Here is a 15,514-nt window from a genome sequence, read left to right on the forward strand (position 1 = left end):
CAACCAAGATGCCAAAGAAATGGCAGAAGCTTTCTGGCCTTTTCTAGAACCGGAAAAGATGACAAATAGACTAGAAGTATTTCGGAAAGTCTTAGTAGCTTCAACATAATATTTCAAAGCTCTAACAACATCCAAAGAATGCAATGATTTCTCCTTAGAATTCTTAGGATTATGGCATAATGAAGGAACTACAATTTCTCTACTAATGTTGGTGGAATTCACAACCTTAGGTAAAAATTCAAAAGAAGTTCGCAACACTGCCTTATCCTGATGAAAAATCAGAAAAGGAGACTCACAAGAAAGAGCAGACAATTCAGAGACTCTTCTGGCAGAAGAGATGGCCAAAAGGAACAAAACTTTCCAAGAAAGTAATTTAATGTCCAATGAATGCATAGGTTCAAACGGAGGAGCTTGAAGAGCCCCCAGAACCAAATTCAAACTCCAAGGAGGAGAAATTGACTTAATGACAGGTTTAATACGAACCGAAGCTTGTACAAAACAATGAATATCAGGAAGATTAGCAATCTTTCTGTGAAAAAGAACAGAAAGAGCAGAGATTTGACCTTTCAAGGAACTTGCGGACAAACCTTTATCTAAACCATCCTGAAGAAACTGTAAAATTCTCGGAATTCTAAAAGAATGCCAGGAAAAATGATGAGAAAGACACCAAGAAATATGAGTCTTCCAGACTCTATAATATATCTCTCTAGATACAGATTTACGAGCCTGTAACATAGTATTAATCACAGAGTCAGAGAAACCTCTTTGACCAAGAATCAAGCGTTCAATCTCCATACCTTTAAATTTAAGGATTTGAGATCCTGATGGAAAAAAGGACCTTGCGACAGAAGGTCTGGTCTTAACGGAAGAGTCCACGGTTGGCAAGAGGCCATCCGGACAAGATCCGCATACCAAAACCTGTGAGGCCATGCTGGAGCTACCAGCAGAACAAACGAGCATTCCTTCAGAATCTTGGAGATTACTCTTGGAAGAAGAACTAGAGGTGGAAAGATATAGGCAGGATGATACTTCCAAGGAAGTGATAATGCATCCACTGCCTCCGCCTGAGGATCCCGGGATCTGGACAGATACCTGGGAAGTTTCTTGTTTAGATGAGAAGCCATCAGATCTATTTCTGGAAGTTCCCACATTTGAACAATCTGTAGAAATACCTCTGGGTGAAGAGACCATTCGCCCGGATGCAACGCTTGGCAACTGAGATAATCCACTTCCCAATTGTCTATTCCTGGAATATGAACCGCAGAGATTAGACAGGAGCTGGATTCCGCCCAAACCAGAATTCGAGATACTTCTTTCATAGCCAGAGGACTGTGAGTCCCTCCTTGATGATTGATGTATGCCACAGTTGTGACATTGTCTGTCTGAAAACAAATGAACGATTCTCTCTTCAGAAGAGGCCAAGACTGAAGAGCTCTGAAAATTGCACAGAGTTCCAAAATATTGATCGGTAATCTCACCTCCTGAGATTCCCAAACCCCTTGTGCTGTCAGAGACCCCCACACAGCTCCCCAACCTGTAAGACTTGCATCTGTTGAAATTACAGTCCAGGTCGGAAGAAAAAAAGAAGCCCCCTGAACTAAACGATGCAATGGTAGATGAATACAGCACTTAGTGTAAAGGTGGTGCACGGTGTGGGAGGTAGCTGCAATCGCCTCTGTGATAATGCATTCGTAGTAACACCAGCACCAATATCTTAAGTTCCAATATTTTTATTAGAGGTTACATAAAAAGCAACGTTTCGTGGTGAACCCACTTAATCATGCTACTTGTATCACATTGTTTCAAACAATTTATATCTTTCTTTGGCGCCAACTGGCTTCAATTTTGGCAATTTTACACCCTCTAGTGGTTACCAATAGTAATGTGTATACAAAAATGTTAAAAACAAATGTATATGACTAAACAGATTATATATGGCAATTATAAATGTACAAGTACTTTAACATTACTGTGCATACTTATATTATCACAAATATTTAACATACTTATATTGATTTTTCAATTTTAATATCTTATTATAATTTAATCTCAAATATTGTAAACACATAGGTAAAGTATCTTTGTTGTTTTTGACTTATCATATAAAGAAAATTTCTATACCAAGAAATCTTTTCATATAGCGAACTCTTATCATATAGTGAATTTTAATTCTGCATATAGTTATAATTTGAATGGTAATAATGTTAAAGTTATAATTTCATGGTTTAAGGGAATTTCTTTAAGAGAAACAATTAAGATCAAAATCCCTGTTCAACCCCCTGGGAATAAGAGTATCCAATTGATATATCCATCTCATCTCTTGTTGTTGGAGGATTTTTTCTCTATTAGTCCCATTGCGCTGAACAGGGATGTGTTGTATGATCTGCCAGCGTAGCTGGCTTACACTATGTCCTTTTTCTAAAAAGTGTTTGGAAAGGGGTGCCTCCAAATTCTTTTTCCTTATGTTTGACCTATGCTGACTCAATCTATCCTTTACTTTCTGTGTGGTCTCTCCTAAGTAATACATAGAACATGGGCATTTTATGAGATAGACTACGTAACTAGTGTCACAAGTGTAAAATCCCCTGATGTTGTAACGTCTGCCATTATGTGGATGATAGAAGTTTGGACCTTTTATAACTGAATTACAACTAACACATCCTAGGCAGGGGTAACAGCCATTCCTCTTTGCTTGCATGTATGTTTGTGTATCTTTTCTCTCTGATCCCACATCACTTCTTACAAGGTGGTCCCGGATATTCTTTACCCTCCTATATGCCATTAAGGGGTAATCCCTAAACTGTTCAATACTAGGGTTACAATCCTTAAGTATATGCCAATGCTTTTTTATGGCTTTTGCTACAGCTTGGCTATGTGGGCTATGTTGAGACACAAATACTAGTCTATCTTGTTCTTTAGTTTTTTCTTTAGGTGCCCTAGGTGTAGTGATATCTTTAATTGTTTCACTCAACAATTGTGTAGGATATCCTCTCTGTTTAAATTTGTTTGACATTTCCAACAGCCTTCTATCCTTCACTTCTGGTGTACTTACTATTCTCTGTACCCTTAATAATTGACTCTTGGGTAATGAGTTGATAAGGCCTTTTGGATGGAAGCTGTTATATTCCAATAAGGTGTTCCTATCGGTCTCTTTTGAAAAGATATCTATGTCTAGTCTGTTGTGTCCTTTAGTAATCTTAGTGTCAAGAAATGTTATACTCTCTTCACTATATGTCAAGGAAAATTGTAAGCCCCTTACCATAGTATTAAGTTCTCTTGTGAATTCTTCTAGTTCTCCAATGCTGCCCCACCACACGCCAAACACATCATCTATATAGCGCCACCATACTGTGCCATACTGTCTAAATAGATGATTTTCATAAACTTGGCGCTCTTCAAACTCATTCATATAGAGGTTGGCGTATGATGGGGCAACATTGGAGCCCATGGCTGTACCCCTTATCTGTATGTACCAGTCATCCTGGAAAAGAAAGAAATTCCAGTATAGTACCAGACGCAGTAAATTTTCCAAAAAACAACATTGTATTTGTGAATAGCCACCACTGACCATCAGCACTTTTCTTATAATTGCAATACCTGTTTCATGACTTATAGAGGTATATAAACTCTTAACATCCATTGTGTAAAGTATATATCTATCAGACTGCAATTCTAAAGATTTTATTTTATCCAAAAAATGACCTGTGTCTTTCAGATAACTGGCCATTTTTACCACTTCTGGTTGTAGCAATTTATCTAGGTACATTGCTATATTGGTATATACTGAACCTACACATGACACAATAGGCCTGCCTGGTGGTCTAGTGGGGTCTTTATGGATTTTGGGGACCGTATAGAAAATAGGTATTTTTGGGTCCTCTACCTGCAAATAATTAGCCAATTTCTTATCAATTATTAACTGATTTTCTGCCCATTTCACAATATGGTTGATTTCTTTTTGTATTGCACCAAGGGGGTTGTTAGATATTTTCCTATAAGTGGAGGTGTCACTGAGCTGGTCTCTTATTTCACTAACATAATAATGTTTATCCATCACTACTGTGGCACCTCCCTTATCGGCCCCCTTAAGTACAATACTATTATCACTCTTTAAACTTTTTAATGCCTGCTGATCCTGTTTAAAGAAATTGATAGGCTTGAACTTTACGTTGTTTTGTTTTTTTACTTTATTTTTGAGTGATGCAATTTCTAAATCCACCAGTTTAGTGAATGTATTAAGGCTATGGTTGGCTAAATTAGGGTTAAAGTGACTCTTCTTTCTAAGCCCCAAATTATCCAAATTTAACATATTGTGTTCTTGATCTTTTTTTCTGTTGTCAATGGAAATATCGTGCATCTCATTAAACCAAATTTTTAACTTTACATTTCTGTAAAATTTATGCAAGTCTTTAGTTAATTCGAAAAAATTTAAGTCCTGGTAAGGGCAAAAAGACAGTCCTTTGTTCAAGACATTCAATTCATTAGTGGTAAACGTATGCTTGGAAATATTTACCACTGTGTCTTGTTCTTGGATCACTTCTTCGGCTGCGGCTTCCGTTGTGATTTCCGCTGTTCCCCTTGGCCTCTCACATTCTTCATTTTCTTGCCTCCTCTGGCTCCTGTGTTTGCGGCCTCCCCGGCGGAATCGCTCTCTCCGCTGCTGCTGGAGTTTCCCAAAGGGGACTGTGTGGCGTCGTCTGATGACGTATCGGTTCCGGTTCCGGTAGTGATGTTTGTATCACGTGAGTGCCGGTTTCTGTTTCTATTGGATCTTTTCGTGTTGTTGTATCTGCGGACCGATTGGTAACCATGGTTACCACAACGCCATCTATACACTCGTCCTGTGCGGTAATCTTCTTCATCACGTAGAAACTTGACTCGCTTAGTTTCCTGGATGATCGTTTTCTCAGCTGTGATTTTTTCTTCAATCTTGTCCTCCAATTTCTTCAGCTCCTCTGTGGTAAGCGTTGTATGTAATTCTGTGCGCTGTCTATTAGCTGTCTCAGTTTGTTTTTCGATCTCCTGTAGTAGTGCTTCTACCGTACAGACCATCAAGTCATAGGAGCACTTATTGATGATGGATTCGAATTTGTCACAGTAGTCCACATTGTCCCTAAGGAGAGTGGGTGTTGTACTCATCCTTAGGCCTCTTGGGATTCTTTTCACTCGGTAGTATTCTGCGAGTGTTATTGCATGCATTTACAGAAATGTAAAGTTAAAAATTTGGTTTAATGAGATGCACGATATTTCCATTGACAACAGAAAAAAAGATCAAGAACACAATATGTTAAATTTGGATAATTTGGGGCTTAGAAAGAAGAGTCACTTTAACCCTAATTTAGCCAACCATAGCCTTAATACATTCACTAAACTGGTGGATTTAGAAATTGCATCACTCAAAAATAAAGTAAAAAAACAAAACAACGTAAAGTTCAAGCCTATCAATTTCTTTAAACAGGATCAGCAGGCATTAAAAAGTTTAAAGAGTGATAATAGTATTGTACTTAAGGGGGCCGATAAGGGAGGTGCCACAGTAGTGATGGATAAACATTATTATGTTAGTGAAATAAGAGACCAGCTCAGTGACACCTCCACTTATAGGAAAATATCTAACAACCCCCTTGGTGCAATACAAAAAGAAATCAACCATATTGTGAAATGGGCAGAAAATCAGTTAATAATTGATAAGAAATTGGCTAATTATTTGCAGGTAGAGGACCCAAAAATACCTATTTTCTATACGGTCCCCAAAATCCATAAAGACCCCACTAGACCACCAGGCAGGCCTATTGTGTCATGTGTAGGTTCAGTATATACCAATATAGCAATGTACCTAGATAAATTGCTACAACCAGAAGTGGTAAAAATGGCCAGTTATCTGAAAGACACAGGTCATTTTTTGGATAAAATAAAATCTTTAGAATTGCAGTCTGATAGATATATACTTTACACAATGGATGTTAAGAGTTTATATACCTCTATAAGTCATGAAACAGGTATTGCAATTATAAGAAAAGTGCTGATGGTCAGTGGTGGCTATTCACAAATACAATGTTGTTTTTTGGAAAATTTACTGCGTCTGGTACTATACTGGAATTTCTTTCTTTTCCAGGATGACTGGTACATACAGATAAGGGGTACAGCCATGGGCTCCAATGTTGCCCCATCATACGCCAACCTCTATATGAATGAGTTTGAAGAGCGCCAAGTTTATGAAAATCATCTATTTAGACAGTATGGCACAGTATGGTGGCGCTATATAGATGATGTGTTTGGCGTGTGGTGGGGCAGCATTGGAGAACTAGAAGAATTCACAAGAGAACTTAATACTATGGTAAGGGGCTTACAATTTTCCTTGACATATAGTGAAGAGAGTATAACATTTCTTGACACTAAGATTACTAAAGGACACAACAGACTAGACATAGATATCTTTTCAAAAGAGACCGATAGGAACACCTTATTGGAATATAACAGCTTCCATCCAAAAGGCCTTATCAACTCATTACCCAAGAGTCAATTATTAAGGGTACAGAGAATAGTAAGTACACCAGAAGTGAAGGATAGAAGGCTGTTGGAAATGTCAAACAAATTTAAACAGAGAGGATATCCTACACAATTGTTGAGTGAAACAATTAAAGATATCACTACACCTAGGGCACCTAAAGAAAAAACTAAAGAACAAGATAGACTAGTATTTGTGTCTCAACATAGCCCACATAGCCAAGCTGTAGCAAAAGCCATAAAAAAGCATTGGCATATACTTAAGGATTGTAACCCTAGTATTGAACAGTTTAGGGATTACCCCTTAATGGCATATAGGAGGGTAAAGAATATCCGGGACCACCTTGTAAGAAGTGATGTGGGATCAGAGAGAAAAGATACACAAACATACATGCAAGCAAAGAGGAATGGCTGTTACCCCTGCCTAGGATGTGTTAGTTGTAATTCAGTTATAAAAGGTCCAAACTTCTATCATCCACATAATGGCAGACGTTACAACATCAGGGGATTTTACACTTGTGACACTAGTTACGTAGTCTATCTCATAAAATGCCCATGTTCTATGTATTACTTAGGAGAGACCACACAGAAAGTAAAGGATAGATTGAGTCAGCATAGGTCAAACATAAGGAAAAAGAATTTGGAGGCACCCCTTTCCAAACACTTTTTAGAAAAAGGACATAGTGTAAGCCAGCTACGCTGGCAGATCATACAACACATCCCTGTTCAGCGCAATGGGACTAATAGAGAAAAAATCCTCCAACAACAAGAGATGAGATGGATATATCAATTGGATACTCTTATTCCCAGGGGGTTGAACAGGGATTTTGATCTTAATTGTTTCTCTTAAAGAAATTCCCTTAAACCATGAAATTATAACTTTAACATTATTACCATTCAAATTATAACTATATGCAGAATTAAAATTCACTATATGATAAGAGTTCGCTATATGAAAAGATTTCTTGGTATAGAAATTTTCTTTATATGATAAGTCAAAAACAACAAAGATACTTTACCTATGTGTTTACAATATTTGAGATTAAATTATAATAAGATATTAAAATTGAAAAATCAATATAAGTATGTTAAATATTTGTGATAATATAAGTATGCACAGTAATGTTAAAGTACTTGTACATTTATAATTGCCATATATAATCTGTTTAGTCATATACATTTGTTTTTAACATTTTTGTATACACATTACTATTGGTAACCACTAGAGGGTGTAAAATTGCCAAAATTGAAGCCAGTTGGCGCCAAAGAAAGATATAAATTGTTTGAAACAATGTGATACAAGTAGCATGATTAAGTGGGTTCACCACGAAACGTTGCTTTTTATGTAACCTCTAATAAAAATATTGGAACTTAAGATATTGGTGCTGGTGTTACTACGAATGAACTAAACGATGGTGATCTGTCCACCACGTCAGAGAGTGTTGTACAATCGGTTTTAAAGATATTAATTGAGATATCTTTGTGTAATCCCTGCACCACTGGTTCAGCATACAGAGCTGAAGAGGCCGCATGTGAAAACGAGCAAAGGGGATCGCGTTTGATGCCGCAGTCATAAGACCTAGAATTTCCATGCATAAGGCTACCGAAGGGAAAGATTGTGACTGAAGGTTTCGACAAGCTGATATCAACTTTAGATGTCTCATGTTTATCAAAGATAGAGTCATGGATACTGAATCTATCTGAAAACCTAAAAAGGTTACCTAAGTCTGAGGAATCAATGAACTTTTTGGTAAATTGATCCTCCAACCAAGATTTTGAAGAAACAACACAAGTCGATTCGAATGAGATTCTACTAAATATGAAGACTGAGCAAGTACCAAGAAATCGTCCAAATAAGGAATACCACAATACCCTGTTCTCTGATTACAGACAGAAGGGCACCGAGAACCTTCGTAAAAAATTCTTGGAGCTGTAGCTAGGCCAAACGGCAGAGCCACAAACTGGTAATGCTTATCTAGGAAAGAGAATCTCAGAAACTGATAGTGATCTGGATGATTCGGAATATGCAGATATGCATCCTGTAAATCTATAGTAGACATATAATGCCCTTGTTGAACAAAAGGCAAGATAGTCCTTATAGTTACCATTTTGAATGTTGGTATCCTTACATAACGATTCAATATTTTTAGATCCAGAACTGGTCTGAAGGAATTTTCCTTCTTTGGTACAATGAAGAGATTTGAATAAAACCCCAGTCCCTGTTCCAGAACTGGAACTGGCAAAAATTACTCCAGTCAACTCTAGATCTGAAACACATTTCAGAAATGCTTGAGCCTTCGCTGGGTTTACTGGGACACGGGAAAGAAAAAATCTCTTTGCAGGAGGCCTTATCTTGAAGCCAATTCTGTACCCTTCTGAAACAATGTTCTGAATCCAAAGATTGTGAACGGAATTGATCCAAATTTCTTAGAAAAAACATAATCTGCCCCCTACCAGCTGAGCTGGAATGAGGGCCGCACCTTCATGTGGACTTAGGAGCTGGCTTTGATTTTCTAAAAGGCTTGGATTTATTCCAGACTGGAGATGGTTTCCAAACTGATACCGCTCCTGAGGATGAAGGATCAGGTTTTTGTTCCTTGTTGTGACAAAAGGAATGAAAACGATCATTACCCTGGAAAGAAAGGGAAAGCAGAGTAGACTTAGAAGACATAACAGCATTCCAAGTCTTAAGCCATAAAGCTCTTCTAGCTAAAATAGCTAGAGACATATACCTGACATCAACTCTAATGATATTAAAGATGGCATTACAAATAAAATTATTAGCATGTTGAAGAATAAAAATGCTATGAGAATTATCTGTTACTTGTTGCGCTAAAGCTTCTAACCAAAAGATGAAGCTGCAGCAACATCCGCTAAAGATATAGTAGGTCTAAGAAGATTACCTGAACACAAGTAAGCTTTTCTTAGAAAGGATTCAATTTTCCTATCTAAAGGATCCTTAAGGAAGTACCATCTGCCGTAGGAATAGTACGCTTAACAAGAGTAGAGACAGCCCCATCAACTGTAGGGATTTTGTCCCAAAACTCTAATCTGTCAGATGGCACAGGATATAATTGCTTAAAACGTTTAGAAGGAGTAAATGAATTACCCAAATTATTCCATTCCCTGGAAATTACTTCAGAAATAGCATCAGGGACAGGAAAAACTTCTGGAATAATTACAGGAGATTTAAAAACCTTATCTAAACGTTTAGATTTAGTATCAAGAGGACCAGAATCCTCAATTTCTAATGCAATTAGGACTTCTTTAAGTAAAGAACGAATACATTTCATTTTAAATAAATATGAAGATTTATCAGCATCAACCTCTGAGACAGAATCCTCTGAACCAGAAGAACCAATATCAGAATCAGAATGATGATGTTCATTTAAAAATTCATCTGAAAAATGAGAAGTTTTAAAAGACTTTTTACATTTACTAGAAGGAGGAATAACAGACATAGCCTTCTTAATGGATTTAAAAACAAAATCTCTTATGTTATCAGGAACACTCTGAGTATTAGATGTTGACAGAACAGCAACAGGTAATGTAACAGTACTTAAAGGAAATATTACCTGCATAAACAGTTTGTCATGACAAAACAGTACAAACAACAGCTGGAGGAACAGATACCATAAGTTTACAGTAGATACACTTAGCTTTGGTAGCTCCAGCCCCAGGCAGGGATATTCCAGAAGTATCTTCTGACTCAGCTTCAACGTGGGACATCTTGCAATATGTAATAGAAAAAACAACATATAAAGCAAAATTGATCAAATTCCTTAAATGACAGTTTCAGGAATGGGAAAAAAATGCCAGTGAATAAGCTTCTAGCAACCAGAAGCAAAAAATCAATGAGACTTAAATAATGTGGAGACAAAAGTGACGCCCATATTTTTTCGCGCCAAAAAAGTCGCCCACATTATTTGGCGCCTAAATGCTTTTGGTGCCAAAAATGACGCCACATCCGGAACGCCGACACTTTTGGCGCAAAAGAACGTCAAAAATGACGCAACTTCCGGCGACACGTATGACGCCGGAAACAGAAAATAATTTTTGCGCCAAAAAAGTCTGCGCCAAGAATGACGCAATAAAATGAAGCATTTTCAGCCCCCGCGAGCCTAACAGCCCACAGGGAAAGTCAAATTTTTAAGGTAAGAAAAAAATGAATTATTCATATGCATTATCCCAAATATGAAACTGACTGTCTGAAATAAGAAATGTTGAACATCCTGAGTCAAGGCAAATAAATGTTTGAATACATATATTTAGAACTTTATATAAAAAGTGCCCAACCATAGCTTAGAGTGTCACAGAAAATAAGACTTACTTACCCCAGGACACTCATCTACATGTAGTAGAAAGCCAAACCAGTACTGAAACGAGAATCAGTAGAGGAAATGGTATATATAAGAGTATATCGTCGATCTGAAAAGGGAGGTAAGAGATGAATCTCTACGACCGATAACAGAGAACCTATGAAATAGACCCCGTAGAAGGAGATCACTGCATTCAAATAGGCAATATTCTCCTCACATCCCTCTGACATTCACTGCACGCTGAGAGGAAAACCGGGCTCCAACCTGCTGCGGAGCGCATATCAACGTAGAATCTAGCACAAACTTACTTCACCACCTCCATAGGAGGCAAAGTTTGTAAAACTGATTTGTGGGTGTGGTGAGGGGTGTATTTATAGGCATTTTGAGGTTTGGGAAACTTTGCCCCTCCTGGTAGGAATGTATATCCCATACGTCACTAGCTCATGGACTCTTGCTAATTACATGAAAGAAAAGCATTTTTGCCAATACATGTATATGGCAAATGTGTTTCTATTCATAGATGTAATTCATCTATGCGAATTTACATTTTGACCAGAATGTCCCTTTAACCACTAATAAACATGATTTAAGAGTACTTCAATATTTATAACAAGCAATTGTTAAAAAATGTGCTTTTCTTGTCAGAGGTATGAATGTGAATCATTAAAAAAATGTACCCGAACTTTAATAACACTTGTGACTATCTATACTATAATTGTGTTTGTAATGTCCGTCGCCGTCGGCAGTTGCGCATGCATCCTCAAAGGAATGTTGGATGCATGTGCAGCTGCTTCACTGCAACAGACAACTTCAAGAGCTCCAACTCTCAGCTGTAACATAACTGCTGAGAGCTGGAGCTTCTGAAGCTTCAGGCATCTGCTGCATATGGAGCCGGAGCGCGATCGCAAAAAAGGGGGGAGATAGAGAAGGGTGAAAGAGAGCAAAAGAGAGGGGCGAGAGAGAGCAAAAGAGAGGGGGGAGAAAGAGTAAAAGAGAGGGGAGAGAGAGCAAAAAAAGGGAGAGAGAGAGCAAAAGAGAGGGGAGAGAGAGCAAAAGAGAGGAGAGAGAGCGCAAAAGAGAGGGGAGAGAGAGCAAAATAGAGGGGGGAGAGAGAGCAAAATAGAGGGGGGAGATATAGCAAATGAGAGGGGAGAGAGAGAGCAAAAGAGAGGGGGAGAGAGCAAATGAGAGGGGAGAGATATAACAAATGAGAGGGGAGAGAGAAAATTAGAGGGGGGAGGGAGAGCAAAAGAGAGGGGGAGAGAGCAAAAGAGAGGGGGAGCGAGAGCGCAAAAGAGAGGGGAGAGAAAGCAAAAGAGAGAGAGCAAAATAGAGGGGGAGAGAGAGCAAAAGAGAGGGGGAGAGAGAGCAAAAGAGAGGGGGGGAGAGAGAGCAAAAGAGAGGGGGAGAGAGCAAAAGAGAGGGGGAGCGAGAGCGCAAAAGAGAGGGGGAGAGAGAGCAAAAGAGAGAGCGCAAAAGAGAGGGGGAGAGAGAGCAAAATAGAGGGGGAGAGAGAGCAAAAGAGAGGGGGGAGAGAGAGCAAAAGAGAGGGAGAAGAGAGCAAAAGAGAGGGGGAGAGAGAGCAAATGGAGGGGGGAGAGATAGCAAAAGAGAGGGGGGAGAGAGAAAAAAGAAAGGGGAGAAAGAGAGCAAAAGAGAGGGGGAAGAGAGCAAAAGAGAGGGGGAGTGAGAGCAAATGGAGGGGGCAGAGAGAGCAAAAGAGAGGGGGAGAGAGAGCAAAAGAGAGGGGAGAGAGAGCAAAAGAGAGGGGGAGAGAGAGCAAAAGAGAGGGGAGAGAGAGCAAAAGAGAGGGGAGAGAGAGCAAAAGAGAGGGGATAGATAGAGCAAAATAGAGGGGATAGATATAGCAAAAGAGAGGGGGGGAGAGAGCGCAAAATACATGGGAGAGAGAGAGCAAAAGAGAGGGGGAGAGAGAGCAAAAGAGAGGGGGAGAGAACAAAAGTGAGGGGGGAGAGAGAGCAAAAGAGGGGGAAAGAGCAAAAGAGAGGGGGGTAGAGAGCAAAAGAAAGGGGGGTAGAGAGCAAAAGAAAGGGGGAGAGAGAGAGCAAAAGAAAGGGGGGAGAGAGAGCAAAAGGGGTGGTGAAAGAATCCACCTGGATGGGCATCCAGGTGGATTCCAAAAATGGCCCGGTGGGGAAAGAATCCACCTGCATGCAGCTCCTTTCACCACCTTGCCATTTTCAGAATCCACCTGGATGGCAGTGTGGTGAAAGAATCCACCTGCATCCAGGTGGATTCTGCTGCATCCAGGTGGATTCTTTCACCACCCTTCCATTTTTGGAATTCACCTGGATGGCTTATGCTGCATCCAGGTTGATTCCGAAAATGGCAAGGTGGTTCCGTCACCACAATAGACCGCCCTTCCAAAAATGGCAGGGTGGTTCTGTCACCACAAAAGACTGCCTTCTGGGCATGCTTTCCCACTTATTTATATAAAAGAAGAGTTACAAAATAAGTTGTTTCTACATCTGTAGTTTAAACAAAAATTAGACTGCCCTTTGGGCAGGCTTATCAAATAGTAAGTTATTAAAATAATTTGATTTTAACACATGACTCTTATAATGTATCTGTTTCCTTAAAATGGCCAGTGTATTTTTTTTTTTAATGCTGATTGCAGTTTGCAATGTCTAATAACACCAATCAAACACTGTTGTTTGTAGCTCCTTTTTCATCTATCGGTAGCAAAATAAAGGATGAAGAACACGTGCTTTTAAGTATGTTGAACATATTCTACCTCACTCTTTTTACAGGCAATTATTTTCCATAAATATATTACAGCTTTGTGCTAGAAAATACTATATCTATTCTTATAACTTGTGATCCTAAACTCATATTACCACTATAAAGCCATTTTGGCTTTATTTTTGTTAAATAAATCATGACATGGTGTAATATGTCATGTGTTGTTGTTCACCTGAGGTTGTATTTACCTCATTTTAAGACCTACTAAGGATCAGATGATTGTTATTATGGTCTGATACGTAAAACCTTAGAATTCAAAGAGGGTGTACTTTCTTATTCGCATGGCTGTATGTCTGTAAATACATATATGCACATATAAATAATATAGATACATATGTACACACATATACACATATATGCAATTTGTAATAATTATTTTTATTAGACAGTGTTATTATGAGTGTAACTGTACTTTTAAATCTATTGTTTATGTGTTTTGTGCCACTTTTCATTTGAGTGTAACAGTTAACCAGAGCTCTGAAGTTGCGCTATCCCGAAGCACGTTAAATTCAGTTGCGCTCAAGCAATCGTGTTTACTTTCAACCTGTAATACTTTCTCTACTTCTGATGTGTGCAAACAGCCGCAATAAATCCTATATCGATCACGTGCAATTGTTAGTGCACGGTGCACCACTCATAATCTGGCCCTGCTGGTCCTAAACAGAAACTGACAATGATACAATCAAAAGAGATAGTTACACAGCTGAGTCGTGTGACTAGCACTGCTGATTGGATCAGCAGCAGTTTCCGCTTGGGACCCTCAGTGCTCTGCAGGTCCAGAGCTGTATTTCTACTGTGTTTTTAAGCCCTTTTTGGGAGTTAACTACATAGTAGTGCAGGGTCAATATGACATGTTCTATTAAATAAGAGCATGTTGCTATTTGACTACTGTGGCCCTTTAAGTTATGTTGTTTTCAGTGGTCTAAAAATAATCTTACGGATGTAAGCTAAACAAGTAGACTATTTATACTTACAATGTCCAATGGAATTCCTGTAATGATTGCAATAAAATAGCATACAAATAAAACTTTTTAATTATAAACAAAACTGTAAATCAATAAAGAAAGTTTGCCTGTAAACCAGAGAGGCTGACAAAGCATGGCATTGTCATTTTTTTCTGTACACAATGGCCTCTAGTTATCAAGCTGTCTACTTTCCTGCATTCCCCGGCCCAATACGCTCGCCTAAGCTTGCCTAACATCGCCGCTGCCGACCTGAATACGTTCGCCAAAGTTATCAAGAAAACTGTCAAGAAGCCGCGCACCAAGTACGGAGCGATGAGCAGCGGACTGTTGTTAACTGACAGTCATCGATCTCGCTGCTCATCGGCTTCTTCGCAGCTTTCTTGCTAGCCTGTCACTAAGCACCCACACTATACTATACTGTTTTACCCCCTAAACCGCCGCTCCCGAAGCCCCCCCGCAACTAAATAAACTTATTAACCCCTAAACCGCCGCTCCTGGACCCAGCCGCAACTCTAATAAATATATTAACCCCTAAACTGTCACTCCCGGACCCCGCCGCAACTATAATAAATATATGAACCCCTAAACCGCCGCTCCCGGACCCCGCCGCCACCTACATTATACTTATTAACCTCTAATCTGCCGCCCCCTATACCGCCTCCACCTACATAAAGTTATTAACCCCTATCCGGTGGATCCCGGACCCCGCCGCAACTAAATTAAATGTTTAACCCCTAAACCACCACTCCCGGACCCCGCCGCCACCTATATTAAACTTATTAACCCCTAAACCTAAGTCTAACACTAACACCCCCCTAACTTATTATTATTATTTTAATAAATCTAAATAAAACTTACTATTATTAACTAAATTATTCCTATTTATAACTAAATACTTACCTGTAAAATAAACCCTGTCCCTTTAATGTTAAAAGTCAGCTATAGTTGGGTGGCAGAAAGTAT

Source organism: Bombina bombina, chromosome 3 (genome assembly GCF_027579735.1).
Source record: "Bombina bombina isolate aBomBom1 chromosome 3, aBomBom1.pri, whole genome shotgun sequence".
Taxonomy (NCBI): Eukaryota; Metazoa; Chordata; class Amphibia; order Anura; family Bombinatoridae; genus Bombina; species Bombina bombina.